The sequence below is a fragment of the Diorhabda sublineata genome, chromosome 5 (genome assembly GCF_026230105.1).
Source record: "Diorhabda sublineata isolate icDioSubl1.1 chromosome 5, icDioSubl1.1, whole genome shotgun sequence".
In the NCBI taxonomy this organism is placed as follows: domain Eukaryota; kingdom Metazoa; phylum Arthropoda; class Insecta; order Coleoptera; family Chrysomelidae; genus Diorhabda; species Diorhabda sublineata.
The window spans coordinates 14,173,595-14,195,530 of NC_079478.1; the positions used below are offsets into that span (position 1 = coordinate 14,173,595).

General features: G+C 32.1%; 1 protein-coding gene across 1 annotated transcript in view; it reads left to right on the plus strand.

Annotated features, from left to right (window-relative positions):
• LOC130444761 (Krueppel-like factor 6) overlaps positions 1 to 13,772 on the plus strand; it is a 517,560-nt gene extending 503,788 nt beyond the window's left edge. Inside the window, exon 5 of the mRNA XM_056780046.1 lies at positions 1,192 to 13,772. The gene's annotated coding sequence lies outside the window, so the exon portion shown is untranslated. The remainder of the gene's footprint in view (positions 1 to 1,191) is intronic.
• The last annotated feature ends 8,164 nt before the right edge of the window (positions 13,773 to 21,936 follow it).

The following is a 21,936-nucleotide window of genomic DNA, read 5'->3' on the forward strand; positions in this document are numbered from 1 at the left end:
CTGCGTAGAAACGCGGATCACGAAACTATGTTTACCAATTTCAACTACAATTTCCGAACTAGCCTCTACCAAATAATTCAACAGTGTAGAAGACGTACCAGAAATTCTTAAAAACGGGCTCTGTTGATGAAGTGCTGCGTTCTGGACCTCCGGTATTTATAACAACTAACGGAAATATGGAAATAGTGGAGCAGGCGTTAGTTGAGCAGCCAACCCAATTTGCAGTGCGGCTATTGGAAGAATTTTAAGTATTAGATCGTTCTTTACGACGAATGCTGGAATGCATGTACTATCGAATTTACCGTTCGCGACTCATCCACGCATTTCACAAGGATGAGCTCGATCGCAGATTGGAATTTTGCGATTTTACGATTGGATCTCGGATTTAGTCAATATGATTCGCAGTCTCAGCATTCCATTTTGTGGTCGGATGAAGTAACATTCAATCTGCACAACTGCGTGTACTGGAACGACCAGAATCCTCACGTCTTCATTGAAGAAGTATTAAACTTCTCTCGGGTTTATATCTGGACAGGTATTCATGCGGGAGGTCTCGTGGGTCCGTATATTTTGAGGGTCACGAGATGTGTTATATAGAAATGCTCGATTATTTACGTGGTCAAGTGGACAATGATTCAACACTCGCAAACATCCGTCATTTCATGCAGGATGGAGCTTCGCCGCACTTGGCGTTATGTGTGCAGGACTACCCTAATGTTCATTTTTGAAAATGGATAAACAGACACGATCATGTCATCTGATACCCTGTGATTTATTTCTGTGAGGCCTTCTCAAGGACCGAGTTTTTGCAAGAGGATCACGCACCCTTCCTGACCACTGAACTGCAATTGAAGAAAAATTTTGAACTCTTCACGCACAGATTGACATGCTTCGCAGAACTTGTCGGTCCATTGAGAAATGTTGCCTTAAATGCATTGATCCAGATGTGCATCAATTCAAGTACTTACAGTAACCCCTTTTCGAATCCCTAATGTTTTTTAATAATTCCATTTTGACGCAACATTTTTTGTTACCTAACTTATGCCGACCTCTGTATTATCAAGGTATATAGCGTCTTACATTACACATTGTCTTATTTCATGTCAAAAGGCATTAATGGCTTTAATTTTTGAATGAAAACGTATTAACAAATATTTTTTTCTTATTAAATATGATTTTTTTCTTTTTCAGGAAAATGATTTAATCTGACTTCTGTATACGGGTTTCAATGTACAGACTGTACTTTCGAGTGTAGAACAAAATCCGCAAAAGGAATGGTGCAATAATGTTACAATATATGATGTCACAGCCAGGCTACAAACCCGCATAAGTCAACACACAATATGTATTTTGAAAGTACGAACTACATAGACTGTTCCAATCGATAATATAGTGTGTCTAGTGTGTTCTGTGACGTCATTTATTTATAAGAGAATCCTCGTTACATTGATATTGTGCTGTTATTGCTTGATGATACTTGGGTTAAGAAACGGTTTTTTTTGGAGTAGGGGTATTTCTTAGTTTTGTCTAAGGATAAGATATTTGGGACATTCAGTAAGGCAATTTTCAATTCGGATTTTTATTTAAAACGAATATTCGTAGAAAAATTTTTGCAAAATAGGAAATTTTTATAAAGCGGTAACGACGCTTTAGGAAATAATATTAATTAGTTTATTGAGACACTTGGTGATATTAAAAAAAAGTATTTAATAACGTTAGTTAAAGTTGAAGCTCATTGTATCTAACTGATGTTGATTCTTATGATTAAAGGAATTTAGTTCTTGTGAAAGTAAACGTATTGGTACAAACGTAGTGTATATAGTAAACAAATGTGATGTGTATTAAATAAAATTCCATAAAAATGCCTCGTCTTGGATTAACGAATCCAGATAGATGAAATTAGAAATGAAAAGAAAAAAGCAGATGTGAAAAAAAGATGAAAAACAAAGCATAAAGTTAATTGTTTCGAACAAAGAAGAAACATCACTTTGGAAATAATTTGGAAACGAAATGTGATGATAAAAAATAAAAACGGGATACCTCCGAAGGATGTGGAAATAGTGCAAAAGAACTGGAAACAGTTAATTCTAATCCTTTCTAACCTTGCGGGTGTAAGGCGTAAATATTTTCTATTACTTTCCTTTCATCTTATCCCTTATTCAATTCAATTTTTTTTATTCTGTCGCTATCTAACTTTCTTTTTTTCACGTTTTACTCGATCTTCCTTTTTTTTCTTATTTGCTGTTCTTGCTTCATGTACTCTTCTAATCATTTTACCTTCTCACATTCTTGTAAATTCTCCAAAACATCTAATTTAGTATCTATAGATTATTCATGTATGAATTATAATTCTATCCATTATCGTTTTACTTTCTGTCATCCTTAGATATCTCATCTCCATGCTCTGTATTTTATTTCTTTAGTGTTGTGTTGTGGTCCATGTTTCTGCCCCGAAAGTAAGTGTAGACATGACTACTGTTTTGAAATGGTGTGTTTTTATTTCGTTCGCTATCTATTTGCTATGTCTTTGCTTCCTTCTTATTTATCTTTTTACATTCCGAAGTTTTTGTTCATAGTTCTTACGTCTTTAGCGATTGGTACCAATCTGTATTCTTGACATTTTCCATATTCCAATGTCCCAACTTGAACGGTGTCGCTTATTAGATGCTTTTCATTTCTTCATCAAAAACATCCGAGAAGAGCAATGGACTTACGTACTAGCTCCTCGCATTGTCCTAATTATTTTTGTGGTGATGTGTAAAAAGAAAGATGAAAAATAAAATCGGGAGACCTCAGGAGAATGAGAAAAAACGCAAAAGTAGTACCATAATTGAAATTACAAAAAAACAGTATAAACAGATTCTATGACATTTTAGTCTTACAATGATGAGAGCTTACGTCATGTCTCTATAAGTTTTATATATTCGACTCTATATTGGTTCGTTCATACACGCCATATATCTACTTATGAAAAGCATATTTTTGTCAGTAATTAATTTACAAAAATTTATCACTCTTCGTTTAAATCTTATAATTTATCAAGAATTTTCCTTTTTTTAATCAATAAATTACTTATGAACTTCGGAATTGGAGTCGTATCTAGAATGCAGCATTTTCATATTTGCTTTTCCGAGTATTATGTATAATACCACAATGGAATTATCTAGACTTAATTAATTAAAGTATACTTGATCTACCTGAACACCTAGTATACCATTTATTATATCAATTTAGGGACTTTACTATTAAATCGCTCATCTGGACTAAATTAATCATTAACTATATTAACCAATATTCGAATATGAAGTGTCATGGAAATCCAAACACCCAGTAGTATTTCGGTAATATTTGACATATATATGCTCGTAATATCTAAATGTTCAAATTTCTCCCTAATTGCACGGGGTATATTTAAATTTCTGCTCACTATCTTTAATATTGGGTCGAAGCTATGAAAATTCTCTAACGAGTCTAGGTATTCTTTTAATGAATTCAGTAATATGCTTCTAGGGTATCTAATTCCATGTTACATCTATCTAATGTCGAAAAGACACCAGAGTTTGAAGAGGACGCTGTAAATGTTATAAACATCTACCAATTATATTCCACGCATAGTCCATCTGGAACAACTTCGAAGATATTGGGAAACAAGAAAGAAGAAATTTCTTTGACTATATGTAAACTAAAATGTTGGGTTCTGAAGTATTCTTGTGTAAGGAATCAGACGAAGTTTCAATATATCTAGGTGTGCATTCAAATGAAGACGATTTTGATCAAGCATGGCATTTATGTTATATTAAAAAAATTAGGATAACAATACTCACTTCTCACGATAATTTTCCATTACTGATTCCATTTCAGCTGTTCTTGGCACCACTGATGTCAATTTCTTCCACGTTTCTGAGTCCAACTGAAGTCGGTATAAACAAAGTCCAAACCTTCCATCCGTCTATAAACGCTTGTCATTTAAAGGAACTTTCTATTGGAAAAGCATTGCCTATATCTATCAGGACCGATCTTTTAAAGCTAATAACCTTGAGCGATAATCTTGGCTCCCTGTTTTCTCTCTCGTTCTGTACCTCTAGCCCTTAGTATTAGACACTGTTAATGTCATGTCTGGATGGATCCCACGACAGTATCTTTACTCATATTTATACTACTAGCATCTCGACCAACAATTCTATCTCTTTGGAATAAGTAGGTTGCTGAAAATTCGAATTTCTTCGTGCTCTAAGCATAATAATAAACACTCGTGAATTCTTGTAAGGTAAAATCTACAACCACTCGATTCTAATAAAGAAGTATGTGAAATATTTTTGAAAAAAAAACTTGGGTGTTCGGGTTATTATGTTACTATGTAATTTTCCAATTATGTTTTCTTCTGTAGTGTAAAAGTGATATTTTTGAAAAATGTTTACCAAAAATAGTGTTTCTGATTATACTCCAACATTTAATTATCTATACTAGTTAAGTAAAAAAAGTTAACTTAAACTGAAAACCAGTTGCCTTATTTCAAACTAGAAAATTTTAACATTTAAGTGAATAAACGTAATACGTATGATGCTCCAAACTTTTTATAAAAAAAGTTCCATTACTGTATGTCCCAAGTATCAAATATTTTGTTAATGATAAAAAAAAATAACAGAAACTTTTTTAAATGGAAATTTTGAAAATACTTATCAGGAGGGAAAGACATTTTTTAGATAGGGATTTAAGGAAAAATATAATCTATTATCAATTCAAAACATGCCAAAGTAAAATATAAATATTACGATTAATGTTCTAGCAATTTATGATAACCTTTATAGGGTAGAGTGAAAAATATCAGTCGTTAGCATTAAATATGAAAAAAATGCAATTTGAAATAAAAAGCACAAATTCGGGTGCTTATCTTTTCTTCTGAATAGAATTCACGTGATGCCAATGAAATAAATTGCAAACGAAGACAAAATGAACTCATTTTCGTGCGACACAAAAAGCGTTATCCAATACATACCAGAACGCAGTATGAATTAAAATGATTTGTAACCAACGCTTACTCAAATAGGAAAGTGAAAAGTATGGTTATTCAATCAAATCATTGAATGGTAAAGATAAAGTAATTCCATAATTTTCAATTGGATGGAACTACATATATGAGAAAATGACACAAAAAAATTCTGTGAATAGTACATTACGCAACCTAGCAAGAAAAGTAGAGCATCCTCCCCCAGGTATACTATTTTTTCTCCCTCCGGGATGAAAAAATTCGCTTTTCGTCCCTGGTATGCGGGCCAAAAATGGCCTATTCTCTCCCTTGAAGAACTTTCTTTTCTATCGAGATATTTTCTCATTAACTATAGTCTTAGGAGATGAACCGTAGTAATTTTTTCAATCCGCAATAATACATCGTGATGTGGACCAGAAATATTTGAAACCTGCATAAGTTTCGATTATTTAACGTGTCAAATAAAAAATATTGTACCAATTTTATTGATTGAATCAGATATGTCACATAAAAGAAATTAGTGATTGACAAAATAATATGCAAATTGGAAACTTCTAATAATGCAACAATAATTGATTAAATAACATATTAAGTATGCGAAACTAAATAAAGACTCTTGCGATTCTTATAAAGATTCATCCAAATAAATTGAATCAAACTATGATGAAATGTTTGAAATAAACTTAGTTTCCGTAATGAAATGGTTAACTAAATGTGAAAGTTAAATGGTCTTGATAGAAGTTTATCTCATTATTTTCCTAAATTATGATGGGAAACAAAGTTGTTGACCGATCCGTAGAAACGTCTCGTTTGCTCTAGTATTTATTTGAAAGTTATCACGATTTTATACAGTCAGTTTGACATTTTCATTTTTGTTTTCTATTTTGATATTTTTTGCTCTACCTGACTTATACACATAGTCCGTATGCTCTAAATTTAGGTTGAATGTACGAACCTTTACCTTGTAAGATGTAATAAAATATTATGTGAATATTATTATTATTATTATTATTATTATTATTATTAAGTAAAATAAAACGAAATTATCTGCGCCAATTTTGCAGTTGACTTTTTTATTATATGTTTATAATAAGAGGTGTCTTATTAAAGTTTTGAGTGATTTTTGCGAAGAAATGTCTTCCTAGATAATTTATACAATTGAAATACAGTAGAATGTGAATATTATTGATATTATCTATCAAACTATGTTTAAATATTATTCACATTTACTTAATTGAGCCAAACAACTAATATTCTATATGTTTAAATCTTACAACTACAACAGATGGAAGGTGCAATCTAGTATTTTTAAACACAACTAAGGACTTAAGGATTTCACTTCATTTATATAAAAATCTTCAAACTTAAACTGACGATTTGCAATGCAATAATACTGTATAAAAATTACGATAATTGTGTTTATGTTTTTATTAAGATGTAATACCAATTGGAAATCATTTATTAAGTTTTTTATATTTTGTAGGGGCAATTACTGATTTATTTGTTATTTATTGATCAATATTTTGCATTAGGCAGAAAATTTTTACTAAAATCAAGATTGTATTCTTATAAATTTACCAACTTGAAAATTAAATTAAGTAAATAAGTGAAATTAAAGCAAAGTAGGACCTATTTAAATCATTGACATATTATATTAATTTTTATATCTGTTCTACTGTATTTCCATAACAATAGAAATTTCATTCTTATTTTTTATATCAAAACTCAAAACTGAGACATTTCTCTGTCATATTAAGATGATTCGTTATTTGTAATACCCACGTTTTAGAAGTATCATAAATGATTTTTACTTTTGGATTATTTTGAAAATTTTTGTATCTATCATATATTAACAGTAAATTAATCTCCTAATCCTTTTTTTTTTCTACGGTACAGTGTTAATACAATGGTTATAGGTTCAATTAATCTACTTATACTATTTAATATTAATATTCAATGATTATTATAATGTTATGTTACAGGTCAATATTCTTCTTCAAGTGCCATCTCCATATAATGAAGGTTGGAGACAATTTCGGCATACTTATTTCGGTCCTGAGTGGTGCGAATTAAAGATCATGTGTTCATACCAGTCCAATCGCTTATATTTTTTAACCATGAATGTTGTCTGCGACCAGGTCCACGTTTTCCTTCGATTTTTCCTTCTATTATTAATTTCAGTATATCATACTTGTTGTTACGGTATATGTGGCCCAGATAAGCGGTCTTTCTTCTCTTTATTGTTGTAAGTAACTCTCTTTCTTTTCCCGCACGTCTAAACACTTCATTGTTAGGTATATGTTGAGTCCATGATATTTTTAATAGTCTACGGAAGATCCACATTTCAAGCCTCGAGTCTGTTCATGTTATCCACTTTTAATGTCCATGTTTCTGCCCATACAAGATAACTGAGTGCACGTACGTCTTTATAAAACGGTATCTTAAGAAGTTCAAGGTTGCGTTACATAATAGGTTTTTCACCGTTAGGAATTTGGATCTTCCTTGTTCTATACGTGATCTTCCTTCGATGTCAGGGACTACATTTGTCGTTATACAGCTGCCAAGATATTCAAATTTATCAACTTTCTCTAGTGCAGTGTCATAGATTTTTTTATGTTTAGTTGTTGGTTTGGAAGTCTTGTTATGGCCATTACTTTTGGTTTTGTTATATTAATTTCCATGCCTAGCTCTACAACTTTGTTGATTAGGCGTTGAAGAGCTTCTGGATTGTCTGCAATGATAACCTGGTCGTTTGCATAACGTTTGTTGCTTAATGTCCTGCCGTTAATTTTTATTCCATCCTTGTCATCGCCTATTGCTTGGTTAAATATATGCTCAGAGTACATATTAAACAATATTGGTGACAAAACACAACCTTGTCTTTTCTATACACACCGGTTTTGATATCATTTGTCCTTATCTAACCGTTGGTTCTTGGTTCCAATAAAGATTTCTAATAAACTCGATATCTTGTTTGTTTAACTCATTTTTCGGTAGTAATGTCAGAAGAACTCATCACATTTCTTGGCTTTTGATTTCATAGGGAGGGGAATAAATACAGAGGTAAGCCAGTCTTTTGGAATATTACCTGTTGTATGAACTTCCTGTAGTAACTGGAGCAGTGGCAACAAATTTTTTTCTTCTATTAGTTATATCATTTCTATGTGGATATCGTCCGGACCCGTTGCTTTTTATGTCTTTACTCAGCTTAAGTGCTTTGATTATCTCAGATTTTAGCATTTTTAGAATCTCTTGACATTCATTATTCTTGTCGAATATTCGTGGCTTATCGCTAGCGAATATTTTCCGTATATAGTTTTAATAATTCTTGCTCTTCTGTTACCATTTCATTGCTTTCATTTAGTATACATGATACGGATTGAATTTTGTTGGAATGCGTTACCTCTTTTATTTTCTTATGAACTCCGTGGCTGTCCTGTTTATTCTGAAGTAATTCAATCTTCTCGCACCTTTCTTTCATCCACTCTTCTTTTGCTATTCGGATTTTCTTTCTTATTTCTCTATTTATTTTTTTATATTTTTCGATGTTTTTATACTTATCCATTGTCTGATTGTCCATTATCAGTAGAATTTTTTATGTTATCCATTCTTTCTTGGTCTTTGGGCTGGCATATCCTATTTCTTCTTGTTCTACTTTTACTATTGCATGTTTAATTTGATCCAAGACATATTCTATATTCGTTTCTGGTGTTGTAGTTGACTTTATTGTCGCAAATTTTTCATTTATTTGTTCTTTTGCTTTTGTCTGTGTGTCTTTGCTTTCAAGTTTTTTCATGTCATTACTTTTTTTTGTTACTCTTTCTTAGACCTTTTAATTTCATATCGAGCTTACAGGTCAATCTGTTAATATGTCATATTTGATACACAATTATAAAAACAAAAATTTAAAAATCTCACTATAAATTATTCCAATTTTAATAAGCGTTAAGACATTCCTTTAGTACAAACAGATAAAGATTACTAAGTATTTAGTGGATTATTTTGCATGTACCGAATTATCTTAAATGATTTGACTTTTAGGTGATATATTTGTATATAAGCTACCTTTTTAGTCTGATATAACCAGAAAAACAATAACACTCGTTATATTTTCCATTTTTTATCTTTTATTACTATATATGTATTTTGTATGTATTATATGTATGTACATGTATGTTACAAAACATGGCCAGTCAAATGTATTAGTATTAAGTATTATATTTCAGGAAAAAATATATTTTCGAAATTTTTCCTAATGAAAGGAAATAATTAAAAACGACTTTCAAATGCGTTTGATATTTTGACTTCCAATATTTATATACATCAATAACCAAATCAAAAATATTAATCTATGTCAGGGATAAAGTGAGCTCAACAGGTTGAAGTGGGTATTATCAATGTTTTCCAGCGAAGGATTTATAAAGATTTCATCTTTAAACCATTCCTAGATGAAGCTCTTAATTCCCATTCATTACAGCAAGTTAAATTTGAATGTCAAATAAAATATTCGCAGAAATTTTTTATTCAATATTTTGTTTTAATCTAGTATTTTCTAGTATTTTTCAATGTAGATCTTTAATTTGTCCCTGCTGAAATATTTGTTGCTAAATTTAGCAAATGCTGTATGCGATCATACATTTTATTTTCTCTCTGCTTCAGATCATTTTTCATAATGTTTATATATATTTATGTTAGAGCCAACTAAGCTTATGGCTTTGACACTATTTGAGCTTAAATCGACTAGGATTGGTTAAACCCAATCTTAACATGTTAACCCTTAGATACACGAATCTTAGTGAGTATACTCTTTACCCGCTACTGGCATCTGGTGCCGCGTTTCAATTTTCCGTTGATTTCGAACGTTTTAATTTTTTTTGCTTACTATTACAGTTTATTACTTACCAAATAACCAAAGTTTTCAGGAAATGTATCACACAATAAATAAAATCTACAAAAGGTGTATATTTTAAGTAAATTTTAATTCTTACAAGGAAAAAATCGCACAATGAAGAATTGAATATTACAAAAGAAAAATTATTAGAGAAAATGTTGTATGCTTCGAAAATATTTAAATAGGTTTAAAACTCTTCTTCTTCTTCTTCCTGCTGTGTATAGGCATCATTGCCTGTTTTTCTTCACATCATTGCCTCTGCTCAGTCACCTGGGAGGTTGTCATTCCATCTTTTTCTAGGTCTTCCAAGGCTTCTTTGTCCTGCTGGTGATTTGTCCCTTGATATTTTCACAATTCGTTCTTCCGTCATGCGGTCAATGTTCTCATTCCATTTTATCTTTCTATCCAGTACCCAGTAATTGATGTTACCTATCCCGTATGTTCGTCTTACTTCTTTCTCTATCCATTAGTGTGCTTCCCGCTATTCTTCGAAATATTTTCATTTCTGTAGTCTCCAATATCCGTTTCGTTTTAGAGGTCTCAGGTCGGGTCTCTGCTGCATAGGATAATATAGATCTGATTGCGGTCTTGTATATGCGGGCTTTTGCTTCAGTTCGAATGTATTTATTTCGCCAGATTGTGTCATTTAGGTATGCTGCTGCTCTTGAGGCTCTTGTAGCTTGGTTTATTACTTCCGTCTCCACGTTTCATTTCCTGGTGTATTATTTTGTTATCCACCACAAGCTTACATCTGATCGGCTTCTTGGAAGTAACCATTGATTTTGTCTTTGCCGCTGATATTGTCATATTGAATTTTTTTGCTATTTTGTTAAATTGGTACAGTAACCTTTAAAAGGTTTAAAAGGTTCAAAACTCATTGGAGAAAAATGCGTATATGTAAAAATATTATACAATATTTTCTTCGCAACATGTTTCTTCATTTCGACAACAGTGAACTGAAGTTTCTCATGTTTCTATGTTCGCCACATTCATGGCATGGACCTCTCCTTGTTTGAGATATGTTTTGGAACAATTCAGGCGATTCTTTATATTTTGACAGGAAAGTTTTCAATTTTAATGGAAGATTCTTGATTTTGGCTCGTTCTTTCAGGTGCTCTTCGAGGAATCCAAACGCCACCCCTTCCAGAAATACTACTCGCTTCTTTTTGTATGTTTATCTTTTTGTTGAGTAGTTAGCACACATTTGATCGACAGTGTCCACTCCCCCTTTTGTGCTATTGTAGTCTAAAATTATTTTAGGCTTTCCGGTTTCAGGACAAACATCGTCATCATCGTGTATGGTGGAGGGAAGAATCATGCATTTATTTTTTTTAGTCATGTAAGACACAATATTGGAAGCCAGATATTGAAGAACCAATTGGTCGACTTGAAGATGGAAGGAATTCTCGAGAGATGTCGGACTTATTTTCTTTCATTGCTCCTAAAAATGTTTTTTAGTTCTTTATTGGTTCTCTTAGGCGTTTTACAATTTCGTCTGGTTTATTTGAGGTCATATACGGGTCTGGTGGTTGAAAACCACAATAAATTTCGAAATTGTAAATGTAAAATGTCTTAGCGTCGCACATAGAATACGTTTTCAGGCCATACTTCGCAGGTTTGTCTTGCATATAAACAACAAATCCACGCAAGGGGTATAGCATTTCGTCAATTGTAATAAATTCTGATAAACTATAATTTTCTTGAAAATTTTTATTCAATATCGAATAAATTTCTCTCACTGGTGCTAGTTTATCAAATATTATCCGTTCTTTTCGAGTTCTTACATCATCAAAGCCTGTAGCAAAAATCGGAATCTATTGATACCAATTGCCGCCCTATATTGTAAGTCCTGTTCCATTCTTCTTCCAAACACACCTAGCATCAGTTTTTATTTATTCCTAATATATAAAAAACACCAAAGAGCGCCTTGATTTCAGAACGGAAAGTTCTTTTGCAATCTCTCTCCCTTGTGATGCTTCGGTAAGGTTAGAAATAGAAAAAAGGCATCAGTCTCCGAATGTGCGTCCCTGGCATTTCATAAAGGTCCAGATAAAACTTTTATGAAGTTTTTTGATGATGTTCTAGGACTTGGCGCGACTTTTGGTCTACAAAGCCAAAATGTATAGTTGTTTTTGTCCTGCCCCAAAAATACATCAACATGCAAAGAGTTACATACTTGTGGAGTTGGTTCAATTTCATCACCAGACAGTTCGCTGTTACTGGAATGATTATCGTTGAAAATAGTCTTCTCCTCTCCGCCGGAATCATCACCGAAGTCAAATGCTGCCTCTTCCTCTAACGGTTCCATCAGGAGCTTCTGTATCTCCTCATCAGATAAGAATCGACCTAGAGAAATATAAATATACAAAATAAATAAAATCAATAATAGGTAATTATTGAGAAAGTAACAAACAAAAATTAAGAAAAAAGTACTTACATGAATGCCGCAGGAATAGAACCTCTCTCTTTGGTCTCTAAATAAACACTCACTGTAAATCCAAGAGTCACGACGTTCCCTTCCACTGATTCTGTGTAGATTTGTTGAGGGGTACTAATGGTTCTAAAATAGACCTGGACAATTTAAACTAACCAAAACTACGACACGGGGTGCCGCTTAGCATGTAACTAAGGGTTAAAGACGCAAACTCTAGAAATCCTTCCGGTTTTATCCTCAAAGCATTGGTAATCTCCTGTTGAAATTAGGTTTATTCCTATTTTTCTTATACTAAATCACATACATTTACTTCCAATTATTTATCAAAAAGATACGCACATAGTATAAAAACCCTCTCCAAAAATAGACTTCCACTATGTTTTAAATTGAGCTGCATATTTTTTTATATTTCTGAGTAATATTCAATAACCCATTCAACAGAAATACTTTACAAGTAGAAACCAAAATACAAAACTTGTTAAAGTAATGAGGACTTAACATCTCCACTATTACTTATTTTTTATGAATTTATTTTATAGAAATCAAATAGTACTTACAATTCTTCTTCTTAAACATCTAAATATTGAATAATTTCATGAATATAGAAGAGTAGTTGCAGCTTAAAAGTTATTTTGCAAGCAATGGAAACTGATAATTGCTCATATAAACAATGTCGTCAAATAAGAAATAGTGAAGCAAGCAGTATCGGAAAGTAAGCTTAGTTATCGATACACGGTGTTCATCGTTGGACAATATCCAATCCAATTCATTTAGCTAAATTAGAAAATCTGGAACCGTTGGTTATATTCATATTGAACACACTGTTTACACCTCGACTACACCAACACTCTCAATTACACTGTCTGACGGGCGTTATAACGATTCAGGTAAACTTACCTTGAGTCTCTGAAAACGATAATTTGGTTATCGAAACGTGCGTCGGACAGTGTGATTGTGACTATTGGTTGTAGTTGCGGTGTAAACAGTGTGTTCAGCACAATCCATCTAGAGAAAGTGGAAGATTTTTGATGATAAACAACAAGAAAAAATTCTGATTAATATTTCAAATGCATATAAATTGTTTAAAAATTGTTATTTGTTGATAGTGTAACCTAGAGGTTGAATTAATTTTGGAAAATGGATATAGGTAAGATTTCAATTGAAATATATTTTTTAATGAAGGCCAAATAATTCGATAAAATATAGGTATATTTAGATAAGAGATTTTTTAATTCTTAATTTATATTTTTTTCCATGTTTTTCATATACAAGTATATCCATATTATATGTATGTATAAATGTATATGCTCTAGTTGTTGCACAAATCTTTTATTAACTCTTTATTTTAAATTTTATTCAAAATTTTCGTCATCCAGTCAAACTGACGGCGAAATTTCGTATGCTAGCTTGTATTTCTGCTCAGTGCAAAATAAACGTTAAAATAAATACTGTTAAAATTATTAATATCGATTTATTTACATTCATTTTTCTTGGGAGGGGGACCCACATCATTTTCGTCATCCAATCATTATATTTTCAAATGACTACTAATACGTACATGGGACTTACTGAAATATATGAAACGAATGAATGGAATCGGTCATTGCAAAAATCTCTTGAGTTACATTTTTTTCCAAAAGGCTTTTTTTTGCTGAAAATTGTTTCTTAAATGATGCTTATTCTGAGTAAAAACCACGTAAGTAAATACATTTCTTCCTCTTTCAATAATACCGCGTGAAAGACGTTCATTGCATGAAGGTTTTTGCATTCGCTACTAGATGATAGGAGAAGTTTATGACTGAGGTCGACGTTTCCAAATTTGTTTTGTTTTGGTTGATTCAACAATCTTTCGAAAACCATCGCCATTAATGTCATATTTGAAGTCTTTTACTAAAAGTAATATTAGCTTGAAAAACGTCTTTAAGTGAAACTAAGAGTGATGTTGAGCCGAAAAAGAAGAGAATATGTAATCCTGGAATGTTATAAAAATTTCTGAAATTAAACAAATAGCTCCGAGATCTACCGGTGAAAATTGCAGGCAAGTTTACCATAAACCAGATGTAAGAAGGAATGTTCTGCCAATTTCGACCAAGATGATACGGACTTTTGCATTTCAAAAATTAACTTTTTGTCAATATAGAATGAGCAGGATATATTTCTTCAAACACTTATTGATAAGTTATATATAAAACAGAGGCGTCCTAGAAAAGAAAATAGTACACGGAGCAAAATGCTTTTCAATTCCATGTTTTAAAACAATCTGATTAAGTTAAAGTCTGCAAGAGAGCTTTTATCAGCCTATATGGAGTTACCGAAGCCAGAGTTCGCAGCCATTGTGATTTCCTTAATGAAGGGAAGAGTCCTACAGATAACAGAGGTTGTTACCCGAAAGCAAATACAGTGCCTCCTGAAATATGCCAAAAAATACACCCTCTGCTTTCCTAGGCAAATGACACATTATACTGGAAAAGACATTCATGCACGATTGTATGTCAAAAAAATGCATTCAATGTTAACGACAGATATCCAGAATTCAGTGTAAAGTACAAATTTTACTTACAATACTTAAATGAAAACTTTTCCCTCAGATTTGATCGACCACAATTTGATACATGTATAACTTGCGAAGAACTAACAACAAAAATAAAACAATCAAACTTATCGGAAAATGCAAAACGTTCGGTAGAAGCTCAGTTAATGATCCATAAAAGACGTGCCAAGGTTTAGAACCAAATTTCATCAGTAAGGAACAAGATGATGTTGCAGCTGTAACATTTGATTTTATGCAAAAGCTACTATTGCCTCACATACCTATACAAAACATTTTTTATTTACGGTAATTTGTTGATTGACTCAGACTTTTCCCTCTAGTAACAATTTTAGCATGAAGTTTGGATCTGCATCTGCGTCAGACAAAAGTCGCGTATTAAAATTAGCATTCACTCATTTGTTAAAATGCTTTGCTCAGATAAAGCTCTCGAATAGTTAATTCTCTGAACGAATAAGTTTTATAACTTTTTGCACATCTTTGTTTATGATACTACTGCGCATGATGACGAGCTAAAATGGATTCAAACTTCCAGCTTGTCTCAAGGTATTAGAGTATGAGATAAAGTTGAAATAGATCCAGCATAAGTGATTGTTGCTTTAAAAACTCATTCACCGTATTTTCTGATTACATCTTGTACAGTTAACGCAAATAAGCGGGTAGTGTTATAATTAAAAATTCTATCATAAAGCGAAATACATTAAAAACTGGGGATCGTCAAAAATAGCCATAAGTTGACCAAAGACTTCAATTTAAATATTTGCCGTTGGCGTAATACATATTTTTTTAATTGTCAACATATTTTTTATAAAATAAAAACTATTGAATAAGTTACTTGTTATAGTTCTTCCAATATCAATTGCAGAAGCAAGGAACAATCAATATTTCATAAATACACAGGGCACTCATACCAAATTAAGAAATGAAAAATAAAGTTTATTCCCCGTATACAATTCGGTAAATATCTAACAAACCGTCAGTCCAAGTGGACTTATCATCTTCGTTGTTTAACAATGAAAACATCGAATCGTAAACATATATTGCCATTTGCCATCCTAGATGGTCCCAGACATGCTCTATTGCGTGGAGGCCAATTCAGGGTGGGTATCTCGACCTCTTCTGCGACCATCTTGTATGAGCGTGATGATTCTAGCGGTTTCTTCATTCCTCACATGCCTTGTTAAATGTTGAGGTACATCCATTATTAACAAAATAAATTTAAATTTTCACTATACAATAACACAATTTGCTTAGATCTCAATTCATTCTCCAAGACAGAAATGATTTACTCGAGCATTTTTGCTTCCAAAAAAATTTGTAAGAAATTGTGATATTCTTTTGCCTATGATAAGAAACCAGAAATATTTATTGAGTTGATACATATACAGATTGTCCCAAAAAACTAAAATTAAGTATTAAAAATATCGTAAAATACCAGTAATGCGATAATTTTTGTAGTCTGAATATATACATATTTTTTTGAAAAATAATAAATTTATAAAATGAGGTGTCTACGCCTATGGTAGATTAAATAAAATTGTCGGCAAGGATTTTTATAAGTTTGTATAAGTTTTTATAATTTGCCACTGATATTGGAAGAACTATAGCTGGTTAGCATTGTAATTCTACTCATGATGCATTTTTTATAACAATCCATTTCGATTTTTATCATGGTTCTTGAATAAAAAACTTCTGCCTGACTATTGTATTCTATTCTATTTTCTATATGTATAATAGATGCGTTGTCGAATACGAGTTCGAACATTCTTAAAACACACAAACAGGTTAGTTTTTAAATGCGACAGTAGGGTTCAAAGTGAGTAGAACAATATACCCACACACATATGTAGAAATAAACGAATTCTAAATTTCACGTTGTTATTGGCAACAGCTTTTTTAGTGCTCAATGGTACTAGGTGTAAATTGGTGGTGTTTCGCATAATGCCGCATATCTATTTAGCCTAGACCAGTTCCATGCATTAACAAAATATTGCGTTACCATAGCGACGAACAATTTGTTTCAAAGATAAAACATTTCATGACTCATTCATTCACTCATGTGAATCATTTCATAACAAATTTATAATACTTTGAAGATCGTAACACCGATATGTCGGCCAGTTTCAAACTTATTAGACCTCTTTAGGAATCTTTCCTCTTTCCAAGGAAGGAAGTGTAATTTTTCTTTGAGACTTTTGAATACAATTTTTCATATATCTGTTATATATTCGCATAATTGGAAACAACTGTTACGTTGTTTTAGAGTAAATGTTCAAAGTTTGGAACTATTTAAAAAAAAATAATCGATCTTCGGTGTTATTTTTTGCTTTTTGTTTACCACTTCTATGGACCAAAATGTACGAGATGGAATCCGATGGAGACTTAACACATAGAAATGGAAATATAGATAGAAAAAATAACAGTGAGGGACTAAGAATGTTTTGATGTGATAATTGTGATGAAACACAAAAAGCGAGATTACAGTACCGTACGCAAATTTTTACTATTTCTGTTAATTTTATTCCAAAAATATGATTTCAGTCAGTTTATGTAATACCACCGTTCACTTCGATCCAAGTAACTGATAAAATAATCGACACGATATACGTCACAACATATTTCATGATTACTTATCACACCCACGACTGAATAAACCGATTAGAAAACCCACTGTATATTGCAATTACTATATCCGCTGATCGACATGAAATAACATCCCTCAACGTGTCACAATTCATTACAGAAAAATATCCAGTTCTGATATTTTCTCAAATATTGTTAACCCTAGAGATATATTGCTGGTGACATCGCTTAATCCGCGACAAATGCCAAATGAGAAATGGGTTACAGATAAACCTGCAGACTAAAACAGTCGTTTTCGGTAAAGCAGGATTAAAATCTTTACTTAAGGTATTAATAAAATTATTATGTTAACTAAAACATTGGAAGTTAGAATAAATTATGTAGCTTCCAATAAAACTAAACAATCGTTTGAAACGCTACAGAAAAATCATAACTACTTAATTCAAGCATCAAGTATCATGATCTTCCATTTTTTCAATTAAATTTAAAAATGTGATGAGATGATTTTCTTGATACATTCTTTAGTCCAGACGCTGAATGAAGTTGAGTATGCAACATGTGAGGACCGACAACTATAGTCAAATTCTTTTACCGGAGACACTAAATAGAAAATCACATGTTGCCGTCAGCTGTGCTGGTTCCTTTCCCTTTTCCCCACCCCTTTCTCAGCACGGCACGTTGCTGAGTGATAGCACTTAGAGTAGTCAATAGAAAAGAATTTGTAGCACATAACGGTTTTTTTTAAATACAACCGCGGACGATGTTTCTAAAAGGTGGTCCAACTATAATGCACGATGTTAATTGTGAGTCGCACTTTATCGTCAAGTTTTTTGCCCAACTTAATTTAACATTTCTTTGTTTCAGTGTTTGACATATTCAACCATGGAGAGGTACATAAATGAGCAGCATGTTAAGATTGTTGAAGCCTTTTACGAAAATGGGCGTTCAAATCAAAATGCATTTCGTGCCCTTAGTGATTTCGCTCGCTCCCCCGCTCGCCCCGTTCGTTCTGCGGAAAACATTGCTGTTGTTCGCGATAGTGTGGCAGAAGAGCTGTCAATCTCGACCCGTCGTCGTGCCAACAATTAAATATATCATAAACATCACTGATGCAAATTTTAAATAAAGATTTAAATTTACACACTTACAAGGTTCAATTGACTCAAGAGTTGAAGCCTGCTGACCATTTCAAGCGTGGTCAATACGCCGAATGGTTGCTTGAACAGACAAAAGTGAATGGTGACTTCACAAAGAAAATCATCTTCGTCGACGAGGCACACTTTCACCTCAGTGGATTCGTTAACAAGCAGAATTGCCGCATTTGGGCAAATGAGAATCCACGAGGGATTGTTGAAAAGTCGATGAATCTACAAAGAGAGACTGTTTGGTGCGGTTTATGGATTGGTGGCGTCATCGGGTCGTACTTCTTCGAAAATGAGGTCGGCCAAGCAGTTACTATGAATGGTGTTCGCTATCGCGAGATGATAACGGACTTCTTATGGCTAGAAACTGAGGAAATGGACCTGGTCGATATGTGAACAATTCAAAAGCTGAAGGATGAGATAATTCGACACATTAACGACATTGAACCTCAATTATGTCTCGAAGTCATTGAAAATATGGACCAGCGGATAGAGGTATGCCACCGAAGCCGTGGCGAGCATTTGGCCGATATTTTGTTTCACACATAATTGTCATAGATCCTTCTATCATTATAAAAAATATTAAGATAATTCTTTGAAAACTTTTTGTTTTATTTACAACTAACATCGTGCATTTTCGTTGGATCACCCTTTATAAATCATAAATGTACAGAAGCGAAAAGTAAACGAATTTTCGTGTTTGTTTTGTATTAAAACAGGTGATTTAGTGAAACATCCATAACCACAAACCATTATTAGTATTCAAAAAGCAACAGATCGCAAAAAAATGATATTAGTAAGAAAATAGAAAGTGATACAGACTTAACTACATACCTGGCATAGAGCTTGTGTGTATGGAAGATTTGAGGATTTAACAAAATTTTTCTAATTTCAAAGTTCTTTATTTTTTGAAGTAATAGATTTGAATTCTAGCCATTTAGAAGCGGATTCAAGGATTTTTTGTCACATATTTCACGCAGTAAAAATCAAATTTGGCCATATCATAATCATTAGCGCTGATACAGATGTTTCTATTCTCGGAATTTACTTCTGGAACAAGCTTGGTTCTTTAGGTTTATGATTAGACAGTTCCCATAATTAGAAATTTATTTCAAGATGTCATCTGGCTCCGCAATTCCTTAGAGAAAATATTTACTTGTATTACACGCTCTGAGTGGTTGCGATTCGACTAGAAGATTATTCTCGAAGAAAAAAATGCTTCAAAAGCTGCATCCTAGGATTTTGTACAAGACACTCTCAATGATTTGGGAAATCCATACCAAGTTGTCAAACAGCTAAATAAACTCAACAGCTGATTAACTTCGGTATAATTATTTTACCAAAATTTCGATTTCGGTTTAAAGTTATTTGCACATCAAATGCTCAACATCTAGTAAGAGCTTCAGCATAAACATATGTATGGGTGAATGCTGACCAAACTCAACTACAGCCTATTAATTACACCTATTCACGACAAATGACTAAGCAACCAATTTTAAGACAATGCATACAAATGCGTAAATAATGATTGTCAGAATAATAAAGATTGATAATTATAATTTTTTCTCTTATGCAAATTTGCTTTATTGCATTAAATAATTTTTTATCATTAATCATTGTTTTTAGTTTTAATTTATCTGTTTTTTTTTCACTTGACTAGCTGTAAGTATCTTTAATCATGAAAATCAATTGGATATTCTCACTAATAGAATCCTTATAATGATACCAAAGCATGTGATCACTCCATTTACTAGATGTCTAAGAGAGTGGGGTGTAAAATAGAAATGGACCAATAGGGCAACATTCAGAATCATAATAAACATGCTTTTCTGAGTTCAAAACCATAAAATCACATTTTGTATATTCAACTACATCCAGCGCTCGGTCTACTTACAAAATATTTTTTAGTACTCAAGAAATCATTGGTGTTTCGAAATACTATGTGTGCTAAGAAAGACGTTTCTATTTTTAAAAATTTTTATTGGAAACTAACGGTACAAACATAATGGAGTGACGAGTTTCGAAACGAGAGAAAAGCCAATGTCGGGATGAAAAACGAGGAGAAACATTATACATTGAGACATTTCAAGACAAGACAAACCTTGGAAATATTATATTATTAGTATTAAAAAGCTTCTATGTGAGATGAGTTTGTAAATCAAAGTAAAAAGATAACATAAATTTAAACTCCTACAAAATACTGACTAGCAATGCACTTGTTTGTGTATTTGATTCTTAGTTTTTTACAAGCTTTTGTCTACAAATTGTAAACAATTTTTTGACAGTATGGTCATCTGGTATGTCTTAGTATGGTGAATGTAAGGAATGATAAAAAAATATTTCCTTATTTTGTCCAATCGCATGGTTCTGATTCTGATTCGACTAATAGTGTATATACTATATATATAAATATATAATTCAATCTGTGTTATAAGAAATTACTCAAGATATTTGAACTTCAATTAAAGTCATCCTATGTCCAATTCAGATGTTTAGCTATTCAAAAAGCAAAAACTGCATTGAAAGAAAATAATTATCCGGTAAAAATGATGATTAATATATTCAAGAATTAAGAAACAAAACAGAAACATCAGAACATAAAACATTTATTTTATCGAATACCTTGTACTGATTGTGACGCTGTCTACATGGGGCAGAAATCTCAGTATTTAGAGAATAGACTAAAAGGTCATCAATACGATAAAAACATAAAACCGCATTAACGAACCATAGAATATCAAAAAACCATAAATTCAATTATAAAGATTAAAAACCAAATCTAATACACGAAAACGAGTATTATTAGAAATGGTTCACATTTATAAGAATGAGAAAACTACCAATGATAAAAAAGAGATAATTATTTCAAGTAAAATTTATAACTCTATTATGTAAATTTTAATACAACTACAAATAATTTGATTTATGGTTGCTACATATTTTTGAGAAGTAAAAACTAAGAAAAAATATTTTATTTTGACATCCACGATGTAGGTGATCTAGTGATTAATATAAATACGCAAATTCCAAATCATATTTTGATAAAGACCGCAACATGTCGAAACGTTAAATTTTTATCTGTCTTAAAAAACTAATTTTGCAAACAGCAAAAACCTAAATTCATGACGACATATCAAAAGGTCTAAGAAATGAAAAATTAAACAAACATATACTTCATTGGACAAGATTCATTACGTACCCTAATTATGCCTATAAATTTTTAAACACTTCAGTGTGTTTTGATAAAGTGTGGTTTCAAACAAACACAACTCGACAACAGAATGGTTATTATGGAAACAAGCCGTATCGTTGAACTTCAACAAGAATGTCTATAAAGTATTAAGATATCGA